Genomic DNA, 27317 nt, shown 5'->3' on the forward strand with positions numbered 1-27317 from the left:
ACACAAAAATCCAAAACAACCTTGATAGGTGGGCAAAACTTAAAAACTCAGTACAGGCATGGATATCAATAGTTAAGATGGACGTACTACCTAGAATCAACTTCTTCAGCTCAATGCTACCGTTACCCCCTCCAGAGGGTTACTGGAAAAAATTACACTCCTCCACATACAAATTTATTTGGAATAACAAACCACCACGTATAAAAAGATCCACAGCACAGAGAAATAAAGCAGACGGTGGCATGGCATTTCCAGATTTTTTCCACTATTTTAAGGCGTACACTTTAAGACCATTGACAACATGGTTTGATCCCCAAGCATTAGTATCCTGGAGAAAATTAGAAGAAAACATAGTAGCCCCACATAGACGCAATTAAGCATTGCGAACGAAAATTTTGCCCCATAATTACTCATGCGATCCGGATATGGCGTGAAACACAAAAAAAATATCCTAACCCACATAAATGGCACAATCATACTCCCTTATTCAATAACAATGCACTCTTGATTGGAAAACGACCTATAAGATTCCCTATATGGGAAAAGCAAGGCATACACTCATTAGGGGATGTTTTTAACAAACAGGGTTTTTGTAGTTATGAAGAAATACGCAAAAAAAATTATCTCACCAAGTCCACACATCTTTTTTACATACAGTTATTGTTATGTTTGAAGACTCAAGGTGTTCCATTAAATAAACCAATTGAACACCACAGATACCACAAATTCTTCTATGAAAGAGAGACATCGAGAGGTTTTGTTTCAGATTTTTATCATCAATTACTAACGTCCTCGTATGAAACCCTCCACCTAGACTCCGTCTGGAGGAGGGATATACCAGACCTGGAAAGTGATTTTGATTGGCAAGAAGCCTGGGCAAATGTTCGACTCACATCAAGGAACCCGGACCATCAACAAATCAATCTTAACTATATTCACAGGACATACTTGACTCCTATAAGACTGAAAAAATGGGTCTTATACAAGACTCCAAATGCTCCTTATGTACAAATGGGGACGAGGGGACATTTATGCACATGTACTGGGACTGCCCACCAGTTAAGATATTCTGGAAAGAGGTGACCCAGCAATTATCAAATCTCTTAACTTGGAATATACCTGTACACCCCTCTGTATTACTGCTGAATGATGTTTTTGAGTGTGCAGTACATCCACAGCTAAAGAGATTGGTTTTATCGGGTATCACAGTGGCTAAAAAGCTGATAGCATCACGATGGTTCCAACCGGAAAAAATTTGCCGAAAGGTCTGGATTATTACATATCTCGATGTGATCTATCAAGAAATATCTACAGCAAGAATTTTGGGTCTCAATTAATCCAAAATGACATTGTGGTTAGAAGTGGTGGAGAAAATAAAAGCTAGCATATAATGGTAATGTCTGGTTAGGAGTGAGGGAAAATGGATGGATTATCCAATGGGGGGTCCGGGAGGGGGGGGTACGAGCTAGAGCATATGTGTGTAGGTTTTTAGATAACAGGTATTAAGGGTATATCCTATATAAGACAATTAACTAAAATGTGATTTCATTGGATGTGCACTGTCAACTAATGCTTGTATATCTTATCGTGTGTTGTCATGTTTGTTTATGTGTTTGTTTAAAAAATAATAAAAAAATAAAATACAAAAAAAAGTTTTCAATCAGACAAATGTATAGAAAAGCTTTTATTATAACATTCGTTGCAGTAAAATCATTATGCCTCGTTTGGTCATCCTGCGGAGCGCTGGTAATCTACTCGTGGCCGCGGGGAGAGTTGATCTCTCGCTGCAGATCAATGGCGGACTTCCCGGAAGTAAAGGGCTTGCCGATTGGTGGTAAGAACAGCAGGGGCGGGTGCAAGCGGTGTGACATAATTGGCAGAATCGACTGTCAATCAAAATTGTTCCGTTGCATTGCTTTGGTTGAGAGATAGTACTCTCTTATTAAAACTAATAGGTTGCCATGCCTAAAATAATAGTTAAGCATAGGGCTAAAACATGTTCATAAACATTATAGTTTTTTGTTATATGGTTATAATAAAAGCTTTTCTATACATTTGTCTGATCTGATTGATTGAAAACTTTATTAACAGATTGCAGAATGGGTACAATACAGTACAGCTCAGTGGACTGGAGGATGAAGACCAGAAAAAGACTTTCGGCTTTTTTACATAAGGGTCCTCCATTTTCAATTCATCAAAACATTTAGAGACGTACAAATATACAGTAGTTTTTAGGGCTGACATTTGATTTTTTTTGGCTTCGAATTAAAAAAAAATTTATATATTTTTTTATATTTTTTTTTGTCTTATGTTGTGGGACTTGTACAGCACTTTGGTAAACTTTGTTGTTTTTAAATGTGCTCTATAAATAAAGTGGATTGGATTAATGAATTAAGTAGCCCCTTTCGTGACTGTGACGCAGCCAACACGGCTGTGTGATTTAATTCAAGGTGGATCGCTGTTGTCGTTTGAACAACTTCAGATTTCATGGGAACTACCAATCCCCCAAATCAAGAATGTTTAAGATGAATGAAGTAAGATTTTGATTATTTGAAATATGGCCTGTGTAGATTAAACTATGCACAGAATTATGTCAGTCTACAAGGTCCGGATTCTACATGGTCCGGCAATGTAGACCTTGTAGACTCCACTACAGACCAATTATCAGTGAATGTTCATGCATTTTTAAGAAGGGCTACTTCCACAAAAAAACAAAGAACTCACCAAAACATCTCAGTAGCACCTTATCTAAATGTTCCATTTCATATATGGAGATTCATATTTATTTATGTATTGCATGCATTTCTACATTTTATTTCCTATTTTGTTTATTCGTCCCAGTATCTTTCTTTCTTATGTGTGGAATTCTACAAGGCATTTACATTCACATTTACATTTAGTCATTTAGCTGACACTTTTATCCAAAGCGACTTACAAGTTCTGTACGACAGGTCATCAGGAAGGATACAACTCTATCAGCTGAGTAACAATATTCATCAAAGTGTTGCGTGTTACAGTGTAGGTTAGTTTATTAGGACAAGTGCATGACAGTAAGGTTAGTTAGGGTTAGATTTATTTTATTTTATTTATTTTATTTTATTTCAGATAATGGTTGAAGAAGTGAGTCTTTAGTCGACGGCGAAAGATTGGAAGGGATTCGGCTGTCCTAACTGGGGTGGGTAGTTCATTCCACCATTGTGGGGCAAGGACTGAGAATAGGCGTGTAGGTGGTGTATATGTGTTTGAGGATGATATCCCTCAAACAGGCAATAGTGATGATATAATTTGGGCAGTGCTGAGCTGGGTTCCTTTCCTCCAGTGTATTTGTCCCCCGGCCCCACCCAATGGCCCCATGCACACACACACAGAAGTAAAAAATAAAAATAAAAATAATTTTTTTGAAAAAAAAATATATATATATATATATTTTTTTAAACTTCGATTTTTTTTTAATGTTCGAAGCTTGTGCCATCGAACGAAGCTTCGAAGTATTTAAGACAGCCCTAGTAGTTTTATAAAAAGATATATATATTATATATATAAAAAGAAATTGCCACAAATATCGGTATCGGTCGATTGTGTTAGTTGAACAATCGGTATCGGTGGCAAATTTTCATATCGGTGCATCCCTAGTTATAACTAGCCGGACTTTGGGGTAATTCCCTCTGTAAGGTGGTGACAGTAAACCAGGAAACCGTTCTCGAGGACTGGGTGTTTATTTCCGCTTGCAGCTCTCTATTCTTCAGTGACTAACGTTACACGCATATTGGGTGCTGCCTCTCTGCCGTGGTCCAGACGTTAGCCACTGTATAGGCTAGCGCTAGCTACGTTGGCGTGGTCCAGACGTTAGCCACTGTATAGACTAGCGCTAGCTACGTTGGTGTGGTCCAGACGTTAGCCACTGTATAGGCTGGCACTAGCTACGTTGGCCTGGTACAGATGTTAGCCACTGTATAGGCTAGCGCTAGCTACGTTGGCGTGGTCCCGAGTGTGGCGGAGAGGCAGCACTTAGTTTCCCCCAATGATGACACAAGTTGTGATATTTAACTAGTTTCCCCCAATGATGACACAAGTTGTGATATTTAACTAGCTATGTATGTGCATTCACATTCATTAACGTTAAAAGTGTTATATTAAAGTTAAATGTTCGCTCAAATAACGTTAGTTTTAAGTAAGGAGAAGGGCATATATCCCACAACGCATTGCTCTTAAAGGAGCAGGCAACACCCTAATCTCAGAAGTCATCGGTCTGAATTCAATGTAGCTCATGCTAGAACCTACAGAGAGGCAGCTTCACTGGCACAGAAGATGCTTTTCAACATGCACAATCGTTTCAGCATTTTCCTTGACGTCACAGCCGTCAAGTTCTCTCCTCTTGCTGCAGCAGCATGTTTTGTTGACCCCCATGTATCAGCCGAGACCCGTATTGAAAATGAAGACGAGGGAATGCAGGATCTTCTACGAAAGGCAGAAGACTACATTGCTCACAGCATGCCACGAAGAGTGGAAGTGCGAGTGGAGCAGGTGACCGATGATGAGGAACTGGAAAACGTGGCTTCAGCAGAGACACCCTCGGCGAAGCGGCCTAGGTTCAAGTTTTTCAGTGCCAGTCGTCCAGCAGGGCCAAAGACGCCCAAGACCACTAACATTAGACAGGAGATTCTGAAATACAAAGAAGGGCTGTCCAACCACCAGGCTGCTAGTGCTAACACAGACGTTGAGGAATCTGCTATCGAGTTCTGGATTTCTCAGAGTCCTATGGTGTTTCCACATCTGAAACCTCTGGCCTTGGATCTCCTGGCGATGCCAGCATCCCAAGCCTTTGCCGAACGTGTCTTCAGGGAAAAAGTGCTTTTCTCAAGATGAACAAGAACAAGTCTAAATAGTAGGGATGTCCGATATTATCGGCCGACCGATATTATCGGCCGATATCGGCAGTAAAATGTGATATCGGAAAATATCGGTATCGGTAAAAAAAATTTTTTTTTTTTCTTTTTTACATTTATTTAACCTTTATTTACCCAGGCAAGCAAGTAAGAACCAATTCTTATTTTATTTATTGTCAAAAGTATGCATGTTGGTTTAATTCAACAACAAGAGATATGTAATGTTAATGTTTACTTTTTTAATTATCATATTTTGCACAGATAATGCTTACATTTAGAAAGCCTTTTGAATGCATCCAGTGAAATTATTAATTACCTGAAATTATTCCGTTTTTTTGGGGGGAAACCCTGCATATATCGGTATCGGTTGATATCGGTATCGGTATCGGTATCGAAATTAAGAGTTGGACAATATCGGAATATCGGTATCGGTAAAAAAGCCAATATCGAGCATCCCTACTAAATAGTAAATTGTGAATGCGGTAATGGTTACCACTTTCCAGTTACTGGTAATGTTGACATTTTCTTTTCCAGATATCAAAGACGGTGTTTCGTGTTTGAGACATTTGGGAGGAGGAGGACAGGACAGTAAGGTTCAGATTGTTTTCATCCATTGACTGGTCAAAATATGTTCATTATATTTGGGAGGAGTAAGGTTCAAGATTGCTTTTGTCCATTGACTGGTCAAAATATGTTCATTACGTTTTCAGTTCAGTTTCACAGACAGACTGACACTGACACAAACTTAACATTTTAATTTAGGTTGTTATTGTAGCATTCATTATAATTTATTATAATTTAGTTTGATGTAAAGGGCTAGACCAACTCTTAACCCCTATCCGGACCTAGACCACCTCTAAGTCACAACCCTAATTTAGGGGTTAGAGTTAGAGGTAGAGCTGCCGCGGTATTGATGTTTTCCTTACCGCACACATTTGCAAAATATTTCCTACCGCCGCGGTTATTACCGCACGCAAAAAAAAAAAAAAAAAAAAAAAGTTTGAATGAATTTTTTTTTTAGTAGTAGTCTACTCTTTATAGCATATAGCCTGCCTCTAGTCTAAATGTCTATCTTTAGAGGATGACTTTGCAGCATGAATATTGTTTGGGATTCGGCAAGCACGCATTAGTTATTGAAAGTGAAACACGGATTCGAAGTTTCCCCTCTGGTCGTGCGCAGTTCACTCGGTGTCGCGGGCAGGGGTGGTTACCCCTAACCCCCCGACCCATTCTTATTATTATTACTATAAAGTTACTACTTTATAATAAAAGCATTCGTTTTGTGGCATTAACATTATATAGTTATACGTTCAATAACATCAGCGTATTTACCGGACCATGGCAAGGCAAGCAATACTCTATTCATATCTCAGTTCCTTTCTTTGCTCAGAGCGTGCTGAGTTGTCCCATTCTGCGGTCTGTTAATAAAGTTTTCAATCAGACAAGTGTATAGAACGAAGGGCTTTTATTATAACATTCGTTGCAGACAGTAAAATCATTATGTCTCGTTTAGTACTCCTTAAGAGCGATGGTAGTCCACTCCGGCGGAGAGTTAAAGCTAACGTTATTAGCCGTGTTGTGATGAGCTGACATTCAGGACGTAAAAAACGTGTGACGCGTCTCTCTTCTGACCAATCAGTGGTCTGCAATGTTTCACGTGACTTTTCTGGTACCCAATAGGGTCGCTTGGAACCTCGCTAGAGGAGTAGGGTATATCTGCAGAGCCGCAAGCCCAACGAGAGGAGGGTAATTTATTATTATTATTATAAAAAACAGCGGTGGCGCGGTATTCAGCCCAGCGTTTCCGTTAGCCGGTAATTACCGGTATTTGTCCGGCAAAATCTCTTGAAGTCCGACATATTTAATTTCTCCGGTCTTAATGTCCGGTGAAAATAATTCCCTGAGTCTAAGCACAATTTGATTATTTGAATTGTATTAAAATAGGCTAAAATTAAATAGCCTATGCGATGAACGAAACGATCATTACATTTGTTTCCTCGTTGCTTCTAATAATGACAACGACGTTGTCAGCGAGAGCTTTAAAAACGTAGGTCTCGGTTCGCTTCAGCGGACCAAACGCGAACCAAATATAGGAAGTGATTATTATTACCACTGCTCGCAGCACTCACTGCAAAACAAGCACACTGCATCTAATCTCTCTATCTATCTATCTATCTCTCTCTCTATCTATCTATCTATCTATCTATCTATCTCTCTCTCTCTCTCTCTCTCTATCTATCTATCTATGTCTGTGCATCTTGGGAAGAAGGAAGAAAAAACGCGGCTTATTATTATTACCGAGGCGCGCGGCTTATTATATTATTAATAAAACAGCTACTTGTGGGCACTCATAAAAACACCGTGGTCTACAAGTTGTTTAGCGAGAGGATGGTGGTAATAATGTGCTTCAATAGAACAATGGATCAATGCCATGTCAAAACTCGGCTCCGCTGATCTGGGCTCCGCAGTACACACACAGACACACACACACGCGCGCGCGCACACACAGGATCGCAGCCACACACACATTTCCACTGTCCAATAGACAAGCGCCCTTTTCGACCGCGTGACATTGAGGTGGAGAGAGTAGTCACGCAAACCACGATAATGTTGCCGTGTCTCTGCTTTCTCAGTTCTTCGCTTGATATAATTAATTACAAATGTCCAATATAACGGAATTCGTTAGCTCATAAAAATGTGATTATAACAGACTGCTGTTTATTGTCGGACCGACTGCCACATACGCGGTCTATTTTATTTCAAGTCAGCAGCAGCACGGAGACGGAGTATCGAGGGACTTATTTTATTTGGAATATATTAATGACTGTATACGCAAAAGTAGCCTAGTTTTAAGTAATAATATTATAAATCTACATGCCTTGAGGATGACATTCTTTATATAGCCTGCCTATCTCAATTGTTTTAAAGCTCAATAAACTATGACCGGAATTAATCTCATTTGTCCGGTAGTTGAAATCTTGCAGGTCACGGAGACCGGCAACAATTTTTTCTAACGGAAACCCTGATTCAGCCTACTCTGCGGTGGCCGTGATGTAACAGCGATACCGCGGTAATGCGGTAATCGCGGCAGCTCTAGTTAGAGGTGGTCTAGGTCTGGTTAAGGGTTAGTCAGATGTGGTCTAGGTCTGGTTAATAGGGGCCATAACCAGACCTAGACCACCTCTAACCACTAACCAGACCTAGACCACCTCTAACTCTAACCCCTAAGTTAGGGTTGTGACTTAGAGGTGAGGTGGTCTAGGTCTGGATAGGGGTTAAGGGTGTGTTCACATCTGAAAGTCCGGACTTTCCGTGGATAGTCCGGACTTTCTGGTGGACCAAATGTGAAAAAGATACATTGTTTAATTTTGGTCTGCGTTCACACTACCCTGTTTGGTGCGGATCTAATTTGTAAAGCTGTCGCATCTATTGGACACAAACGTAATCAGTTGCCGGCAGCGTAATGAGAGAGATACTATTATGAGCACGGCGCTAGTGACTAGAGAGTAGAGAGAGAGAGAGTAGAGAGAGAGAGAGAGAGAGAGAGAGAGAGAGAGAGAGAGAGAGAGAGACCTTTCCTTCCTGCGTAAGCTGTCAACTACTAGACAGCTGCATAGAAGCAGCTCGAGATGCGTTGTTGTTACAGAGCTGGTCCACGCTGCTATTATGAAATTACCCAAAAAGTATGTAAGGTTTTTTTTTCTTTATCTGAATGTCCGCGAATGTCCTCCTCACGCAGGAGAAAGTTGGGGGGTCCGCGCGCGGCGCGAGTCTAGAGTAGAGAGAGAGAGAGGAAGAGAGAGACTGCGTCTAGAGGAGAGAGGGAGGAAGAGAGAGACTGTCCGCGTGCGGCGCCAGTCTAGAGAGGACTCAGAGGAGTAGGCTACTTTGCTTCCTGGATTAGGTACTATAGTTCGATTGAAACGAACCGAGTCCCAACTTTTCAAGAGGACCATGGTTCGGTTGTTTGGTCCTCATTATAGTTCGGTTTGCGTTCACACCTGTACAAACCAAACGGACTATCGATCTAAAGGGACCATGGTCCACTTAAAGTGGACCAAACAGGGGGAGCTCCAGTAGCTCACCACGTACCGCGAGTGCTATTTCAGCGCCGTGGACAACAGCGCTCGCGCGGATCTGGGGCTGAGCGCGTTCGAATCCCGGACGGCAGCCGTGCCTTTCCCAGAGTGTCTTTCCCCCCCATCTGAACCCTTTCAGCCTGCTCTGTCGGTCGAACTTGACCAAGTATGAATGCGAAGAAAAAGCGATAAACGCTAAAAGAACCAGGTGACTGGTCAAAGTAAAAAAAAAAAAAAAAAAAAAGTGGACCAAACAGAGTAGGTGTGAACGCGCCCTAAGAGTTGGTCTAGTCCTTTATACAATGGCATGCAAATTTCTCGATTCTGATTGGCTGAAACAGTCAAGTTACACATGGATATTTGTAATAACCCCACGCTCTTGGTCCCAGGACCCGCCCACAACCGAATTACTATCACTCCGCCGTGCGAGTTTTTAGAAATGCAAGCAAGATGGCGGACAGTAAACGTTACGAAAGGATATGGTGATAGGGTCATAAAGACTAAATGAAAAACGATTGTCACTGCGAATGTCTTAGTTGCTTAAACAATGTTGGATGATGCAATTGATGGGTCATGAGTAGGTAGGGCTGGGCGATATGGCCTAAATATGATATCACGATATTTTCGGACCTTTCGGCGATACCCGATACACATCACAATGTTTTTCTTTTTTTCCCCAAACAATTCATTATGAAGCTTACCAAGACAGTATTTGAGTTTGCAAGCTAACATTAAAGACAAAATAAAATACCCATGCATTTAGCATTTTTATATTATATATTAGATTTAGATTATTGGATTATTAGATTATATATTGCATATATTTAGCAATGAGATATTATATGATTTAGATATGAAATATGATGAATTGAAAATGGGGGACCCTGATGTAAACAAGACGAAAGTCTTTCTCTGGTCTGCATCCCCTTAACAATTGTATGTATTGAGCTGTACAGTACCTATTCTGCAATATGTTAATAAAGTTTTAAATCAATCAATCAATCAATCAATAGCATTTTAGCATTTTTATGAAACTACTGTATATTTGTATGTCTCTAAATGTTTTGATGAATTGAAAATGGAGGACCCTTATGTAAAAAAGCCGAACGTCTTTTTCTGGTCTTCATCCTCCAGTCCACTGTTGTTGTATTGAGCTGTACTGTATTGTACCCATTCTGCAATCTGTTAATAAAGTTTTCATTCATTCATTCAGACGGCAAACAGAATAATTTTGATTGACAGTCGAGTCTGCCAATTACGTCACACCGCTTGCACCCGCCCTGCTGTTCTTAGCACCAATCGGCAAGAGTGTATTCGTTTTTTACTTCCAGAATGTCCTCCATTGATTTTGACGAGTGCTCACAACAACAAAGCTACTAACGTTAGCTCCCCGCGGCCGACGAGTAGATTACCAGCGCTCTGCAGGATGACTAAACGAGGCATAATGATTTTACTGCAACGAATGTTATAATAAAAGCCTTTCCATACATCTGTCTGATTGAAAACTTTATTAACAGACCGCAGAATGGGCACAACTCAGCACGGGCTGAGATATGAACGAGTAATGCTTGCTATCTATCTAGGTCGTCCTCGGACGTTGCTATGTTCGGGTAAATACGCTGATGTTATTGAACGTGTAACTATATAACGTTAATGCCACAAAACGAATGCCTTTGTTAATCATAAGTAGTAACTTTGATGCAGTAGTGTGTGTGTGGGGGCGGCGTTGTTCAAAAGTTTGAACGTGTGGACCAGATTGACGCGACACAATCCTCTTGGGCAAAACATCACGATATCCACGATACGATACGTACGATATTGGCTTTTTTACCGATACCGATATTGTCCAACTCTTAATTTCCGATACCGATATCAACCGATACCGATATATGCAGGGTCCCCCCCCCCCAAGAAAATGGAATAATTTCAGGTAATTAACATTACATATCTCTTGTTGTGGAATTAACACAACATTATGCATACTTTTGACAATAAATACAATCAGAATTTGTTCTTAATTGCTTGCCTGGGTAAATAAAGGTTATAGAAAAAAAAAATCTTTTTTGAAAACAGATACTTTCCGATATCACATTTTAATGCCGATATCGGCCGATAATATCGGACATCCCTAGTAATGAGTCATTGTGGAACCAAATTAAAATCGCGCGAATAGTTTTTTTTTAACCTACAATTAACAATAAATATTCAACATCCTCTTTTGAGACTCCGCCTCAGACTCTTATCATTTGGCACTAAAAGCTAAACATTGTCATGATATGGCTGTCCGCAACATGTCATTAATTGTGTACGCGAGGTGGTCGATCACTAGTGACGACGTTAACGTGAACTAGGTTAGCTAGCATGAGCTACCGGTAGATGAAAAGACAAACTTTACTGGTGAAAATGTGATTTAAGTTGGAATACTCCTTTGCCAACTTGCTGTACTTTGCTTGCAGGTCTGCAGCCATTAACGTTAGTTAACGCTAGCTTTCGGTTAGCTGTTCAATGCTAACACCACCAAGCGAACGCATCAGAGCTCCCCGTCAACACCGCTCTGTCGGGAGGATGGCATTTAAGAAAGTATCTGCTGTTAAAATGACAAACAGCATTGACACTTTAATTCACGGTCGGTTAAACACACGTTTGTTTTATAATGCTCACAGCAGACCGCAGTGTTGTTGATAAATGACGTCATATGGTATCGGAGCGCAGAATTAGAGGGTATTGGCCGATACCAGCATTTTAGGCAGTATCGGCGGCATTTCCGATACTGGTATCGATATCGGAACAACTCTAGAGGAGACATGAATAGAATTGATCAACTGGCTAACGCCAGTTAGCCGTTCAGCTAACGCTAAACTACAGTGTCTAAATAACTAACTAACGTGACTCTGCAACACCAGTTCCATTAGTGAGGAAATGGGGGGGGGGGGGGGGGTATATTGAAGACGCTTAACAGGTTCAAAGTAGGGATGCACGATATTGATTTTTTGACACCGATAACTTTATGCTCCTCAAGCCGATAACCGAATTTTTTTAAATTTTTCTTTTTTTTTTAGTATTTATAAGCTCCGACGTCATCGGTACTGCTATCGGTACTCGAGAAATTATGGAGTTTTTTTTGAGGAATTTAAACATCGCAAACTAATCTTGTTGGCCGTTTTCTATAACGTTATCTCTCCTGCCTCGGTGTCTCTGCCTGCGTCGAGCGGGCTCCGGGCTTTGCTCACACACACACTCACTCACACACGGGTGCTGCCGAGTACAGACAGCTCTGCTCTCATCATTCATGGCGGACAGAACGAAACGTTCAAAAGTCTGGGTCTATTTTACTAAAGTCGATGCCGACAACGCTCGTTGCCACAAGTGCAACAAGACATTTGCCAGTAATGTATAAGCGCTGGTACTTGTCAATGTGGCTGGCGCGGGGAGCTAACGTTATTAGCCTGAGCTCCGAGTAGAGTAATGGCTGACAATCCGGAGGTAAATAAACGAACGAGAGCTTCTGATTGGTGGTAAGAAGAAGAGGTGGGTGCAAGCGGTGGGACGTAATTGGCAGATCGACTGTCTGCCTCCGAATGTAACGTGACTACGTCACAGCCAAGAAAGGGAGCGCTGGATTTGTGAAAAACTCGCTGTTCCTAAACCACACGCTATCAATCGTACCACAGTACTGGCAAAACGGGAGGAGGCTATAATAAAAACAAGCGCCCTTCATCCAAATCCACCCACACCGGATATGCTATTGCTACCCACAGCCGTAAAATAATGTGACTCCCTCCCTACCCTCCTTCAAAACCGCTCTCAAAGAGTACCTACGGGAGGCTGCTATTCGAAACCGGCCCCTGTAAATGTCAATCAAACTAACGTTAATATCACGTTGACTTTAGCTACCGAATGGCAGTGAACAAAGAACAAAGAAAGTCAACAAGATGGCGTCGCACTCTCCCGCCTCTGTGGACTCCGTCGAAATGTTGCTTGATTTTGTTCATTTTTACTGTATGAAGCACACTCTCAGGGGCCACACAGAACCAAGCATTTCACTATAATGTACTTGTACCTTATATGTGATCAAACTTGAAACTACAGCTACGATAGAGCTAACGGTATCGGGAGAAATGTAATATGTTATTGTGAAGAGAATTATGTCGCTGCAGATGCTAGCAGTTAGTTGACCACGGAGATGGTAAAGTACTACAGATGTAAAACATTTGGCATTGGTTCAACTGGGATTGTACAACTGCAAGGCTCCTTTCGAGTGCCGCTGCTGCAAGGAAGCAGCACAAGAGAGGAAAACAATGTAAACATAATTGTACTACTTACAGATGTTGTGGTGTCCACAGTCTGATGTCTGTTTTCTCAGGAAGAACGTTTTGGTCCAGATGTGAAGTCTTGGTCCAGTAGAGTTCTGCTATAGAATCTTTACACTGTGTAAACAAAACACACAACGCGTTTGTGGGGGAATCCAGGAAGACGTTGAAACGCAATAGACCACTGACGGCACTTCCGCGTTACATGGAGGAGAGAGAGGGGGGAGCCAGTTGGCGTCTATTCTTTTACCAACGGATTTCCAGTTCCGCGTTCTGCGATCTGATTGGCCACTGACGTTTCTTGTGCGATCTGATTGGCTACCACTGTTTCTGGTCATGTGACATGTGCGCCCAATCGCGTGACGCGCCCATTTCCGCCTCCAACAGCAGCAAACTACCTTCAAGTTCAAGTTTCTTTATTAGTTGTCATACAGAAGTACAGAATACTTTTATACAAAATGCTTCTTTCTGTTACGCTCCAGAGACTGTGCTAGACAAAAATAGATAAGTATAAAATAAAATAAGTATAGCAAGTAAAAAATAGAAGTCACGTACGTAGACACAAGTGTTCAGTATGTACACATGTACAATGTTCAATGCAGAGTAGAAGTAACTGAGTTACCATACAATATACTATATAGTGCAAAGCAGAAATGGGATGAGGTACAATTTAGGTACAATTTACAGTAAGGTGTAATGAGGTATGGGTTGTAGTGCAAATTCTTTACCAATAAATATAAAGTGTGTTTAGGTGTTCTAAAGTGTGTAAAGTGGGTGCTGCAGTGAGTTGTTTGTTTAAAGTGAGTGTGTGCGTGTGGATGTGTGTGCTGTGAGTGCATTTGATGGTTGTTACATAGTGTAACAACGGGGGACCCTGATGTAAACAAGACGAAAGTCTTTCTCTGGTCTGCATCCCCTTAACAATTGTATGTATTGAGCAAGTTTCAAGTTTCTTTAATAGTGTCATACAGAAGTACAGAATACTTTTATACAAAATGCTTCTTACTGTTGCGCTCCAGAGACTGTGCAAGACAAGATAAGTATGAAATAAAATAACATAGTAAAATTAGAAGTAAAAAAAATGAGGTCACAGTGTTCAGTTTAGACATATGTACAATGTTCGATGCAGAATAGACGTAGTTACCATACAATATACAATACTGTGCAGTGTACTAATATACAATACTATATAGTGCAAGGCAGAAATGGAGAAATGGGACGAGGTGCAATTTAGGTACAATTCACAGTAGGTGTACGAGTTGTAGTGCAAATCCTTTATCAATAAATATAAAGTGTAAGTGTGTTTGTGTGATCTAAAGTGTGGAGAGTGGGTGCTGCAGTGTGTTGTTTGTTTGAGTGAGTGTGTGGGTGTGTGTGCTGTGTGCATTTGATGGTTGTTGCATAGTGATTATTGTTCGTTTAGCAGCCTGATGGCCTGGGGATAGAAGCTTCTTCTGAGTCTTTCTGTGCTCGCCTTAAGACTCCGGTATCGCTTGCCTGACCGCAGCAGTTCAAAGAGGCAGTTGTTCGGGTGGCTCGAGTCCTTAATAATTCTCTTAGCCTTCCCCTTGCACCGCTTGTTGTAAATGTTCTGGAGGGTGGGAAGCCCCCCTCCAATTGTGCGTTCGGCTGAACGTGTCACTCTTTGTAGTCTGCTACGGTCTTGTGCAGTGCTATTCCCAAACCAGGAGGTGATGTTGCCGGTCAGGATGCTCTCTATTGTACACGAGTAGAAGTTCCTAAGGATCTTCTGACTGACTTGGAACTTCCTTAGGCGCCTGAGGAAGTAGAGGCGTTGTCGTGCCTTCTTCACAACACTGTCAATGTGTGTGGTCCATGTCAAGTCCTCGGATATGTGGACTCCGAGGTACTTGAAACTGTTCACTCTCTCAACCGGTGCCCCGTCGATGCTGAGGGGGCTGTAGTCCTTGACCCCCGACCTCCTGAAGTCCACAATCATCTCTTTTGTTTTGCTGACGTTCAGGGAGAGGCAGTTCTCCTGACACCACTGTGACAGGTTCTGTACCTCTTCCAGGTAGGCCCTTTCGTCGTTGGCAGAGATCAGGCCCACCACTACTGTGTCATCAGCAAATTTGATGATGGTGTTGTTGTTCCGCTGTGCTACGCAGTCATGTGTGTACAGGGAGTAGAGGAGGGGGCTCAGAACACAGCCCTGGGGGGCCCCAATGTTGAGCGTGATGGATGAGGAGGTGCAGTTGCCGGCTCTTACCACCTGGGGTCTGCCCGTCAGGAAGTCCAAGACCCACTGGCAGATGTCATAGTTCAAGCCCAGGTCCCTGAGCTTGGCTATGAGTTTGGAGGGGACTATGGTATTGAATGCTGAGCTGTAGTCGATGAACAGCATTCTCACATAGTTCCCCTGCCTCTTGTCCAGGTGTGATGCTGCTGTGTGCAGCACATGGGCTATGGCGTCCTCCGTGGACCTGTTGGGGCGATATGCAAATTGCAGAGGGTCCAGGTTGATGGGGAGGGAGGAACAGATGTAGCCCTTCACTAGCTTCTCAAAGCACTTCATGGCTATGGAGGTGAGGGCTACAGGGCGGTAGTCGTTGAGGCAAGCGGGCGTAGATTTTTTGGGTACAGGGATGATGGTGGACTTCTTCAGACAGGTGGGGATGACAGCCTGTTCCAAGGACAGGTTGAAGATGTCAGTGAATACCGGGGCCAGTTGGTCGGCACAGACTTTTAGGACGCGGCCGGGGATGCCGTCCGGTCCTGCTGCCTTCCTGATATTCACTTTTTTAAAGATCCGTCTCACCTCATGCTCTGTTACCCTGAACACTGAGTCTCTGAGCTGTACTGTACCCATTCTGCAATCTGTTAATAAACTTTTCAATCAATCAATCAATCAATCAATGTTATTGTTCATTGAGCATCCTGATGGCCTGGGGATAGAAGCTTCTTCTGAGTCTTTCTGTGCTTGCCATGAGATTCCGGTATCGCTTGCCTGACCGCAGCAGTTCAAAGAGGCAGTTGTTTGGGTGGCTGGAGTCTTTGATAATTCTCTTAGCCTTACCCATGCACCGCTTGTTGTAAATGTTCTGGAGAGTGGGAAGCCCCCCTCCAATTGTGCGTTCGGCTGAACGGGCCACTCTCTGTAGTCTGCTACGGTCTTGTGCGGTGCTATTCCCAAACCAGGAGGTGATATTGCCAGTCAGGATGCTCTCTATTGTGCATGAGTAGAAGTTCACAAACACATCCTGCGCCAATACCGTTGTACGACGTGTTTCAAGTTCATGCTAATTCTGCCAATCCACGGCGTACGACATTATTGAGATCATATTTAATTTTTTCGCCATGTTATTCATATTTCCCTCACGGAGCCTGGTCTGATGCAGTGGGACTCGGCACAACTCTGCAACGCTTCAATACTGCCCCTGGTGGATGATCGGCGAGCCAAACCGGAAATGGCCGAGTCGACCTCGGTGCGTCTCCGAAATGCGTCCGGCACTCACATATTGTCGCGGGACTCTAGCCACACACCGTGGATATGGATCGCTGCCATAACTCAATAATCGACATGATTTGGGCGTGTATTATTATTATACAAACATGAAATGGATCGACTCGATCGCGTCAAATAAATGGGATCTTTTTGCTCCAGTCTCATCGCCCAACGGTAAGAGGACGCTGACGTTACTTTCAGCCTGTTTGTTTATTATTATCCATGCAAACTGCTTTGATCAATATATCACCCATACTACATAAAGCATTTAACGACGATCACGGAATTATAAACGACCCCCCCCCCCTCCGTTCATCCGCACATGATCAGTCATAACGTTTAGGATCATGTACAGTTGACATTTTTAATATAGCGTGTATCGGCAACAAACGGCATTTGATAATCTATATATGCGTTTATGCCTATAACTCACGTTCTATGAATTACTGCAGAAAACGATAAAAACATACTTATATTCTAGACGGTATTTTTGGAAGAATCTATGAATGAAAAAGTAAAACGTTCCTACATCCTGAACGATAGATAATCGATGTTGAATGGGCCATAGTAATGTCAATTTAGCAATACAATTTAAAAAGTTATAGCCCTGCAAAGAAGGTAAACATCTCCATAGGCTTAGACTGGTGGCAGTGATCAAACATTGATGGATATAAGCGTGGCAGGGAATGTGTTAAGGATCTTCTGACTGACTTGGAACTTCCTTAGGCGCCTGAGGAAGTAGAGGCGTTGCCGTGCCTTCTTCACAATACTGTCAATGTGTGTGGTCCATGTCAAGTCCTCGGATATGTGGACTCCGAGGTACTTGAAACTGTTCACTCTCTCAACCGGTGCCCCGTCGATGCTGAGGGGACTGTAGTCCCTGACCCCCGACCTCCTGAAGTCCACAATCATCTCTTTTGTTTTGCTGACATTCAGGGAGAGGCAGTTTTCCTGACACCACTGCGACAGATTCTCTACCTCTTCCAGGTAGGCCCTCTCGTTAATAATAATAAAAAAAAAAAAATGTTTACCTCCTATAATAGTGGGGGTCGCGGCTCTCTGACACCGTTATTTTTGGGTCGCGGCCTGAAAAGTTTGGGAACCCCTGGTCTACTGTATGTGTATTGTGTCTGTGTATGTTGTTATATATGTTTTTTCATCATCTGTGCTTGCCTTCTTGGCCAGATCACCCTTGAAAAAGAGACCTCTGTCTCAATGGGTTTTTATTTTCTGGTTAAATAAAGGTTTGATGATGAATAATGGTCAATAATGGTCACAGGCCAGACGTCAGACTCACACAGTGGTCCCTGGCATGTAGGAAGTCAAACAGCTCCTCGGTGCAGTCCTCCACCGTCGCAGACCGAGGCGCCACGCGGGTCTCACACTGCTCCAGTCTCGCTCTGTTGTGCACGCAATGCTCCGCAAGCTCACACTTCTCCAGCACTGAATCAAGGGGATCCTACAACAGGACAACAGACAGTATCATCTGCCAATTATAAATATATATTCATCAATATGCCGTAACGCATGCTTTGATCATGAGGTAGTGCGGCACGGTGGTGTAGTGGTTAACACTGTCGCCTCACAGCAAGAAGGTTGTGGGTTCGATTCCCGCTTGGGGACCAGGTTGCCAGGCAGGTACCCAGGTGGGGTATCTCCCAGGCCTTTCTGTGTGGAGTTTGTTCTCCCCGTGCTCGCAAGGGTGTGTCCCCCGTCCCCCCCCCCCCCCGTCCCCCAAAAAAAGAGATAAACCTTGAACATACAGAACAGATCGCTAACGCTGTCGCGTCCCTGATGAAGAGGGACAGGAGCACTTGGATTGGTCCTCGGGCACGGCCCACGCCGCAACCCATGTCTGCTCCCGGTTGCCCTTGGGAGGGAAGGACGACGGGATGGGTCAAGTGCAGAGAGGCAGCGTGTGTGTGTGGGCGTGTTCCTCTGTGTCGCTCATCTTACATGTGTGTGTTCAGTTGCTGCATGACAAATAAAGACTTCTTCTATTGGCATAAGTTATTGGAGATAAATAGAAAAATAATCTGGCCTAAATTATTTCCAACCTGATATCCAATATAAAAGCAGTGAATGGCATCACAGATCTGCCTACAACCACGAGAGCTTCCTGCTTTACAAAGGACTACACTCAGTGGCATCATTTCAGTAAAAGCCAAGGTATGGCAATTAGGGAGGGGGGGGGTGGGGGGTTGAAGGTGGGGTTTCCCCCCCTTGGTGGATTTTTTTTGTCAAATCAGTTGCGCAATAGTCACTTTTGGTGAGTTGTTTCTATACAATTCACTTATATGACATTTAGGTATGACACAGGACTACACAAGCATTTTTAGTATAGAAATGTGTCAACAGACTAAAGCAGGGAACCACAATATTTTGCATACAATTTATGCAGAATGTAATATCATAACTGTCTATTATTTTTCTTGCAATTGAGCCAATTTTCCTTAGGTACGGTTTTGAGGTGTGTGTTCAACAGAATGTAGTATCAAAAACACGTTCACAAAAAGTATGGGTTACTGAATGCTGAACTGCACTGTTATAATCACTAAGCCATTGTAAGACCTTACCTGTGTCCCTGTATCACTTGTCTCTGCTGCCCTTTGATTAAAAAACGTCTGTATGTCCATTTTCCTTTTTTTGTGGCATATTTGAGTTTGTAGTAAAAGTCACCTAGTAAAAGTGAGATAATTGACAATATCAAAACATGCTAGGGCTGTACCGAATAGTTCGAGGCTTCGTTCATAATGTTGACATTCGAATTCTAAAACATAAAAAAAAAATTATTATAATTTTTATTTATTTATTTTTTGCCAAGGTATGGCGAGTGCCATACCTTGCCATACCAAAATGACGCCCCTGACTATACTGCGGCGAGAAAAAGAGGCAGGCATCAAACAATATCAGTCAAAGGATGCAACTCCTGAAGACACACAGGAGGAGAAGGCTGAGCTTTTACTAAGGTTACTCCATTACCTGGCGAGAGAGAGCGTGGGAAGCTGATAGAGAGAAGATTGAGACAGAGGAAACGCCACTGTTGTATTTCTTCAAAATTTAGTGAGGGTAGCGTGCCTCTACCAAATTAGCACCTTCCACTGCCAATATGTCCACTGCCAAGCAGAGATTGCTTTTGGCTCAACCACATAGAGAATTAATGAGTTATGCTTCAATCTGGTAAATGATTGAAATTTTGCTTTGCGGTGTAATTTGTTTAACATCTGTCTTGTTTGTAATGGTGTTTGTTTGAAATTAACTGATGGAACATACCACCATATCCTCCTCCTCTTCTTCTTCTTCCTCCTCCGCCTCCTCTTCCTCCTGAGATAGTCACATTATTATAATTTATATAAACTCAACGGTCATCCAGTAAGAGACTGTGGTATAAACAGACGTATGAGTGTGTTTGCTATGAGTATGAAGAACCATAGACTGTAAAGTGTAAACGATTTATAGAACCAAAGGATGTTTCTTCAGTCAAAAGTCTATGATAAGCTGGTGGACCAGGGAGTCTTTCAATGCAGATTTAAAAAGGCCCTAAAGGATCAAATAATTCAGGAGTACAGTTTTGAGTAAAACATAAAACAAAATCATTAATTATTTTTCTTTAAAAAAAAAATAGGTAATATCTTGCAGCATATTTTAAGTTTTTCTTTCTTATATTAAAGTATATTTAGTTTTTAAGAATTGTAAAGGATATTCCTTTTTTCGGTCATTGAGTTTGGATTTTGTGTGTGAGCTTACTTTGAATATGTACATTTGTGATTTTTCTTTTTCTTTTCTTTTGAAAGTCCACACAAGTGTGTTTTTGATTGATCTGTAAACAAAGACCGAAAATAAACTATTCATCATCATCATCATCATCATCATCATCATCATCATCATCATCATCATCATCATCATATAATCTCTGCACAATGGAGGTTTTCACAACCTTGAAAGATATACAACTTGAATAGGATATTCCTCAGGGAATGCTTGTTGTTGTGTGTATTGTCACTCTACTTTGCATGTGCGCTCTTGTTATTTCAGTGTGTCTGTACAGTATTTTGGAATCGTATGTGCCTAAGAAGAACAAGGTCACTTGTTTAAATTATGTGAGGACGCTGTTCATAAACTTCCGCTCAGCTTTCAACACCATGTAGTCCCCTCCATACTAGACACCAAACTCAGAGACCTGGGCCTCAACCTGGACCTGTTCAGCTGGGTCCTGGACTTTCTGTTGGATCGGCGACAGGTGGTGAAGATGGGCTGACAAGAACAAGGAGCTGACCGTTGCCTCCAGGCAGTGAGGAGGGGAGCAGGACCCCACATCCACCTCTACCTCCAGGCAGGGAGGATCGGAACAGGACCCCACATCCACCTCCACCTCCAGGCAGGGAGGAGCGCAGCAGGACCCCACATCCACCTCCACCTCCAAGCAGGGAGGAGGGGAGCAGGACCCCACATCCACATCCAGGCAGGGAGGAGGGGAGCAGGACCCCACATCCACATCCACCTCCAGGTAGGGAGGAGGGAAGCAGGACCCCACATCCACCTCCACCTCCAGGTAGGGAGGAGGGAAGCAGGACCCCACATCCACATCCACATCCAGGCAGGGAGGAGCGCAGCAGGACCCCACATCCACATCCACCTCCAGGCAGGGAGGAGGGGAGCAGGACCCCACATCCACCTCCAGGCAGGGAGGAGCGCAGCAGGACCCCACATCCACATCTACCTCCAGGCAGGGAGGAGAGCAGCAGGACCCCACTTCAGCATGGAGCCACACCTCCTGAGAGACACAAATCCTGAGAGACACACCTCCTGAGAGACACACCTCCTGAGAGACACACATCCTGAGAGCCACACCTCCTGAGACACACCTCCTGAGAGACACACCTCCTGAGAGACACACCTCCTGAGACACACCTCCTGAGAGACACACCTCCTGAGAGACACACCTCCTGAGCAGTGATGCCAGTAACTAGAGAACATGACTGAAACAGAGAGGTATAGAGGCTGCTAGCCCCTCTGTTTCAGTCCTATACTTCTCTGTTTCAGTCCTGTTTTCATTCTAGCAGCCTCTATCTTTTTATGTCAGCACCGCGTCACAACTCTTGACCTCTGAGCTTTCAGAAAATGTCCACTTACAAAGTTGTGAATACCACAACAGTGGGTCGTTCATATGGACTCTTCCGGTGAACGTGGTAAACACGACCCTGTTTGAAGGCAGCATCCTTGTCTATCATTTAAAACTTAAAATCTGCAAGCACTCTAGTTTTGTGTTGTAGTATGACTGGTGTATTGTGTCCGTCCGCTCTCTGTCTGCTTGGTTAGCCTGCATGTTTTTTTCTGTTTTCGTATTGTTCCTGTCTTTCTGTTTTTCTTCTTTTTTCCCCGGGCTGCGCCCCGGGCCGATGTAACTATTGGTTGAGGGGCGCAATATAAATAAATGTATCATATCATATCATATCATAATGCAGTGTCACAGCTCACAGGAATGTGGCACTCGTTGAAGGATGCTGCTCACACCTGGAAAACAGACATTCAGACATCCGTCTGGGTTAATAATGAACCTCCTCTCGACCAGTGTTGTAGTCAAGTCACTAAATCTCAAGTCCGAGTCGAGTCTCGAGTCCCCAGTGTTCGAGTCCAAGTCTGAGTCACCAAAGAAGAGCCAGAGTCAAGTCCCCATTACCCTAGTCCGAGTCCAAGTCCAAGTCATCAAGGTTGAGTCCACTCCACTCTGGCAGTCAAAGAGCTGACATACAAATAAGAAAGGTCTACATTTAAACATAAATGACGCAGTGGTCACCATTTCAAAGGGAGTTTATTTACTTTGTGACACAATAGCCAAACAAATGCACTAGCCATCAATATCTTATGCCAAATGATTAGGGCCTATTACAAAAGAAATCAAATAATAATAACACTATAATTAACATAGCGCTGCTGTCGGGACAAAACCTCATAACTCCATTTTTTTAATATATTTTTTTTATATAAATCAACTCCGTAGATCATCCTCCATATGTGTGTGTGGGTTTTACAAAGTTTAAACAATGGGAAAGCATTAAACCGATCATCTGTCTAAACCTCCTAACTCTATTCACCCTCAAATCTGTGTTCGTTTTTTTCATCTGCTGAAAAGTTGGGTTTTTGGAGTTATGAGGTTTTGTCCCGACAGCAGCGATAGAGTCCTCGTCTGCACCTTCCGAGTCCAAGTCATCAGTGCTCAAGTCCAAGTCGAGTCACGAGTCCTGAAAATCAGTCCTGGACTCAAGTACTATAACCTCCTCTCTACAATAATGTGATATGCGAGTATCGAGTTTCAGGGGCGAAAACTCAGTCGTTTTTATGGCAAGACGTTCAAGTGTCTCTGCTGCAGTCTGCTGGGGAGGCAACATGACAGACAGAGACAGGACACTAGGTGGCTGGACAAGCTGGTCCAAAAGGCTGCTTCAGTGTTTGGTAGGAGCTTGGACTCAGTGGGGGTTGTGGTGGATAGATGCACAAGGAGTAAGATGCAGGACATTATGAAGAATAACAGCCACCCTCTCCTTCACACCCTGGCAGGACACCATGAAGAATGACAGTCCCTCTCCATCACACCCTGTCAGGACACCATGAAGAATGACAGCCACCCTCTCCATCACACCCTGGCAGGACACCATGAAGAATGACAGCCACCCTCTCCATCACACCCTGGCAGGACACCATGAAGAATGACAGCCACCCTCTCCATCACACCCTGGCAGGACACCATGAAGAATGACAGCCACCCTCTCCTTCCATCACACCCTGGCAGGACACCATGAAGAATGACAGCCACCCTCTCCATCACACCCTGGCAGGACAGAGGAGCAGCCGCAGTGGACATCTCATCTCACTGTGCAGACTGGGCGCCGGTACAGAGGGGATCTTTTGTCCGCTCAGCCGTCAAGACTGTTTAACACCTCAGTGCCGGTTAGCCAAGGTAGGCATTGTCCAACTAACACCTCTCCCGAAGGCTAACCGGCACTGTCCGCTTCCATTCATTGTGCTAAGCTAGGCTAACGTGCAGCCAGATAGCTTTCTACTGAACGCACAGAGAGGAAACTGGTATCTATCTTCTTGTCTCTCTCTCTGGAGAAGACGGTAAGCTAATTTCCCCAAATGTTGGCGTGTTCCTCTAAGTAGCGTCCCTCTATCCCTCATCTGGTTTTCGCCGGGTTGAAGGCGCCCATCTCGCCGTACACCCGGTGTTCCAACAGTGTTCCAAAGGTCTCCAAACCTTTTCCAAAACCACAGATCGTGTTCATTTTGGTTGCTCTGCACTGTAGGACCGTGACTTCACATGGAGTACCATTCAAGCAGTGCTGCCAGATTGAAAGTACAGCAATATCGTACCGTGACCCTGAAATGAAATGGGAAAAACGACGTCATAAAGCACCATTCAAAAGTGACACGATTCCGACTAGTATTTATTCACGAGCAGCACAGAATGCCTGATCACAATGTAGGAATTCCACAGCGTAGCGATCATCACTCTGATCTGAGGGTTCACTCAGTACATCCAGTCAGGTTTTCTAAAGCAAAATACTACATTATCATGTAATGCGTACGCGAGTAGACTGGTCCTGAGTCAGCGACAGGAAGCAAATTCACCTTTGCTCTAAAACAAACAGGGTTTTATTGTGGGTTTATTGAAATGCCAAAATGATTGTACATTTGTATTATTGATTGTATGGAGGTCAGGATTATGGTACAAATATGATAATTATTACCATTCCCCACGACCCAAAAAATTACATCTGGTTATAAATCAATATTTTTCAGAGTGTTGCATATTTTTTGCGGTTGTTTTATCAAAAGTTTTCAAGTATTAACATCACTAACATGTCACAAAAGCATGTAGAATGTATATTATCATCAATACGTTAGTTTAGCAATAGGTTAAAAGTGCCATTAGATAGTTTTAAGTTTTCGATTTTCTGAAGTATATTCCAAGACGGAAACGGAAATGGACATTTTGAACCATGGGAATTGTAGCCTTTTTGCGGCCATTTTGTAGAGGACATGCATAGCTGTCGACCAGCGTTGGAATTTCTCCGAACTACACTTCCTCTCAGATACTGTGGGGGTTCAAGGTTCAGCGTTCTGAATGAATCATATCAATAACTGTTATGATTCGCGATAATAAGCCACAAAAGGTAACGTTTTTGACAAATATTGAAACGCAGTTAGTTTCTCCTCCCTATTGTTAGCATGTAGGAACAATTATATCTGAAATTAGTTTCAAAACGGTTGCACTGTGGGGAAAATTTTAAAGTACACTAGATTACAGTAGATTTCATTTATTTTGAATGCCTTATTGAATGTTTATTGAAATGCCAAAATTATTGTACATTTGTATTATTGGTTGTATGGAGGTCAGGATTATGGTACAAATATGATAGTTATTACCATTCTTCTGTTAAGCCTGAATTCAAGTAAAAACAGAGCTAAACCTGTGTCCGGAACACCCCTTTTCATGAAAGAAACATGTCTTCTCTTCGTCTGGGGCTGTGTTACACGCGTGACGACACACACGCCAGGGTGTCAAGTCTAGTCTGAAACAATCACACAGCTTTGTTAATGAAGCATCAGGAACAACTACAGTAAGGGACAATTTCAGGCTAATCAAACACAATAAGTGATCAAATGTCCCATTCTTCTTTCTTCTTTTCGTGTCCATATACAGGTGCGAAGCTATTCAGCTTATACTGTATAACGTCCAGCCAGTGCTTGGTGCATTTCTGTCCCTTGGTGTTGTAGAGTGCTATAGGTCCTTTGCTGTGCAGGGTCCACCTAACAGAGGACATCGAAGGAGGTCCCATGACTTGTAGAAACAAAATGCTGCATCATTAACCTAGAACATTTTCTGGTGTTTTGCTGCCACCTAGGGGCCAGAGCCCAGGTCTTCATGTATTCAGCTGCTACTGCTGCTGCAATGTCTTTGGAAGAAAATGCAAATAGTCTCTATTAGTTATTCTGCAATTCACAAAGTCATCAAATTACACCAATTCTACAGCTGTGAAATGACGTTGCTGATGTCCTTTAAGTCATGATGTTAATTTGGTCTTGAGCCTCAAAAAAGCTTAAAAAAAAATTTGTTTTAATGGAATGTCCTTATTAAAGCTAATTCTCTATTAGGGAATTAAATTTTGCAATCAGTCTCAGAGGCTGTGGTGTGGATTAAAACAGTGTTCTTTCTGCTTTGCCAGCCAGTCTAATAGAGACTTGAGGACAATGATGTCTGCGTTACTGAGCATATTTTGTGCAATACACCCCCTAATGGATTATTGTTATATTGCCGCCTTGAAGACTGAGTCAACATTTCCTCTACAGACCAACTCTTTCTTTCTCACAGTTCATGACTGTTGGGGCAGTGGCTTTTTAACCAATCAGAAATAAGCTATGCCTATGCCATCATGCTCATGCTCAGTCACCCCCCCCCCCCCCCCCCCGATGTAAACAAGACAAACGTCTTTCTCTGGTCTGCATCCCCTTAACAATTGTGTGTATTGAGCCGTACTGTATTGTACCCATTCTGAAATCTGTTAAATAAAGTTTTCATTAATTCATTCACATTGGTGGGATCTCACTGCCCTGTGAATCTGTATCCAGGTTTACGTAGGAATGGGGGTGGGATCTGAGTGCCCGAGTGCTCGCATGGATGAAGAAGCGTACGAGGACACACTTCTTGGGAGGACGACTGCAAACTACTAAGGAGTCTGCCACAGTCAACCAGCACCTGCTAGCGGGTCTGACCCTTTAGCTCAGCTGGTTAGTGCGGCCGCCTGTGGATCCTATGGTCCCAGGTTCAAATTGACTCATATACACCACAATCAATAGCTGACAGGAAATCAAACGCATTTCGAATGTTTATGTTGGAGAGTTGAAACCCTCTACTGTATATGTGACTCTCTTGTTTAAGACCCAGACACCTGTCTGTAACTCAGTTACAGTGGGTGACAATATTGTCACAAGGAAAGAAGATATTACCTACCTGGGTTCCATCCTAGAGGCAAATCATTCCTGTGACAAATTGGCATCCAATGTAATAAAAAAAGTCAACCAACGAACTCGATTCTTGTACCGGATCTCCTCACTGGTAAACAAGAATACCCTGAAGACTCTGGCAGGAGCACTCATTCAAGGGTACTACAACTATGCTTGCACCTCATGGTACCAAAGCACCTCAAAGGCGCTAAAAACAAAATTACAAACATCTCAAAACAAACTGGTCAGACTACTGCTTGACCTTACTCCTAGAACCCACCTCACCCCTGCCCACTTTGACAACCTAGGATGGCTTAGAGTAGACGACAGAGTACAGCAACTTGCAATGGGCCTGGTCTACAAGATACACTACACGACCAAGGTATCCATGTACATGTCAAAATACTTCCCAAAGGTCAGTGAATACCACGATCACAACACCAGAGGGAGCTCCACAAATCATGTTAAACCCAGATTCGGCTCAAACAAGGGACTAAACACGTTTCGCAATTATGCCACATCAATGTGGAACGCCCTACCAAAAGCTGTAAAGGAATGTGAATCACTACCC

The 27317-nt window shown here is 43.0% G+C and overlaps 1 protein-coding gene across 3 annotated transcripts in view; it reads right to left on the reverse strand.

The window, feature by feature from the left end:
• LOC311247543 (uncharacterized protein) overlaps window positions 1-27317 on the reverse strand; it is a 90935-nt gene that overhangs the window by 14594 nt on the left and 49024 nt on the right. For 2 of the 3 annotated variants that reach the window (XM_084337903.1, XM_084337902.1), the window contains one exon: window positions 13289-13392. The gene's annotated coding sequence lies outside the window, so the exon portion shown is untranslated. Of the gene's footprint in view, window positions 1-13288; window positions 13429-27317 lie in introns of those variants that run through there. The other variant, XM_084337904.1, reaches the window with a different exon arrangement.

The sequence above is a fragment of the Notolepis coatsorum genome, assembly GCF_963971535.1.
Source record: "Notolepis coatsorum genome assembly, chromosome: 2".
Lineage (NCBI taxonomy): Eukaryota > Metazoa > Chordata > Actinopteri > Aulopiformes > Paralepididae > Notolepis > Notolepis coatsorum.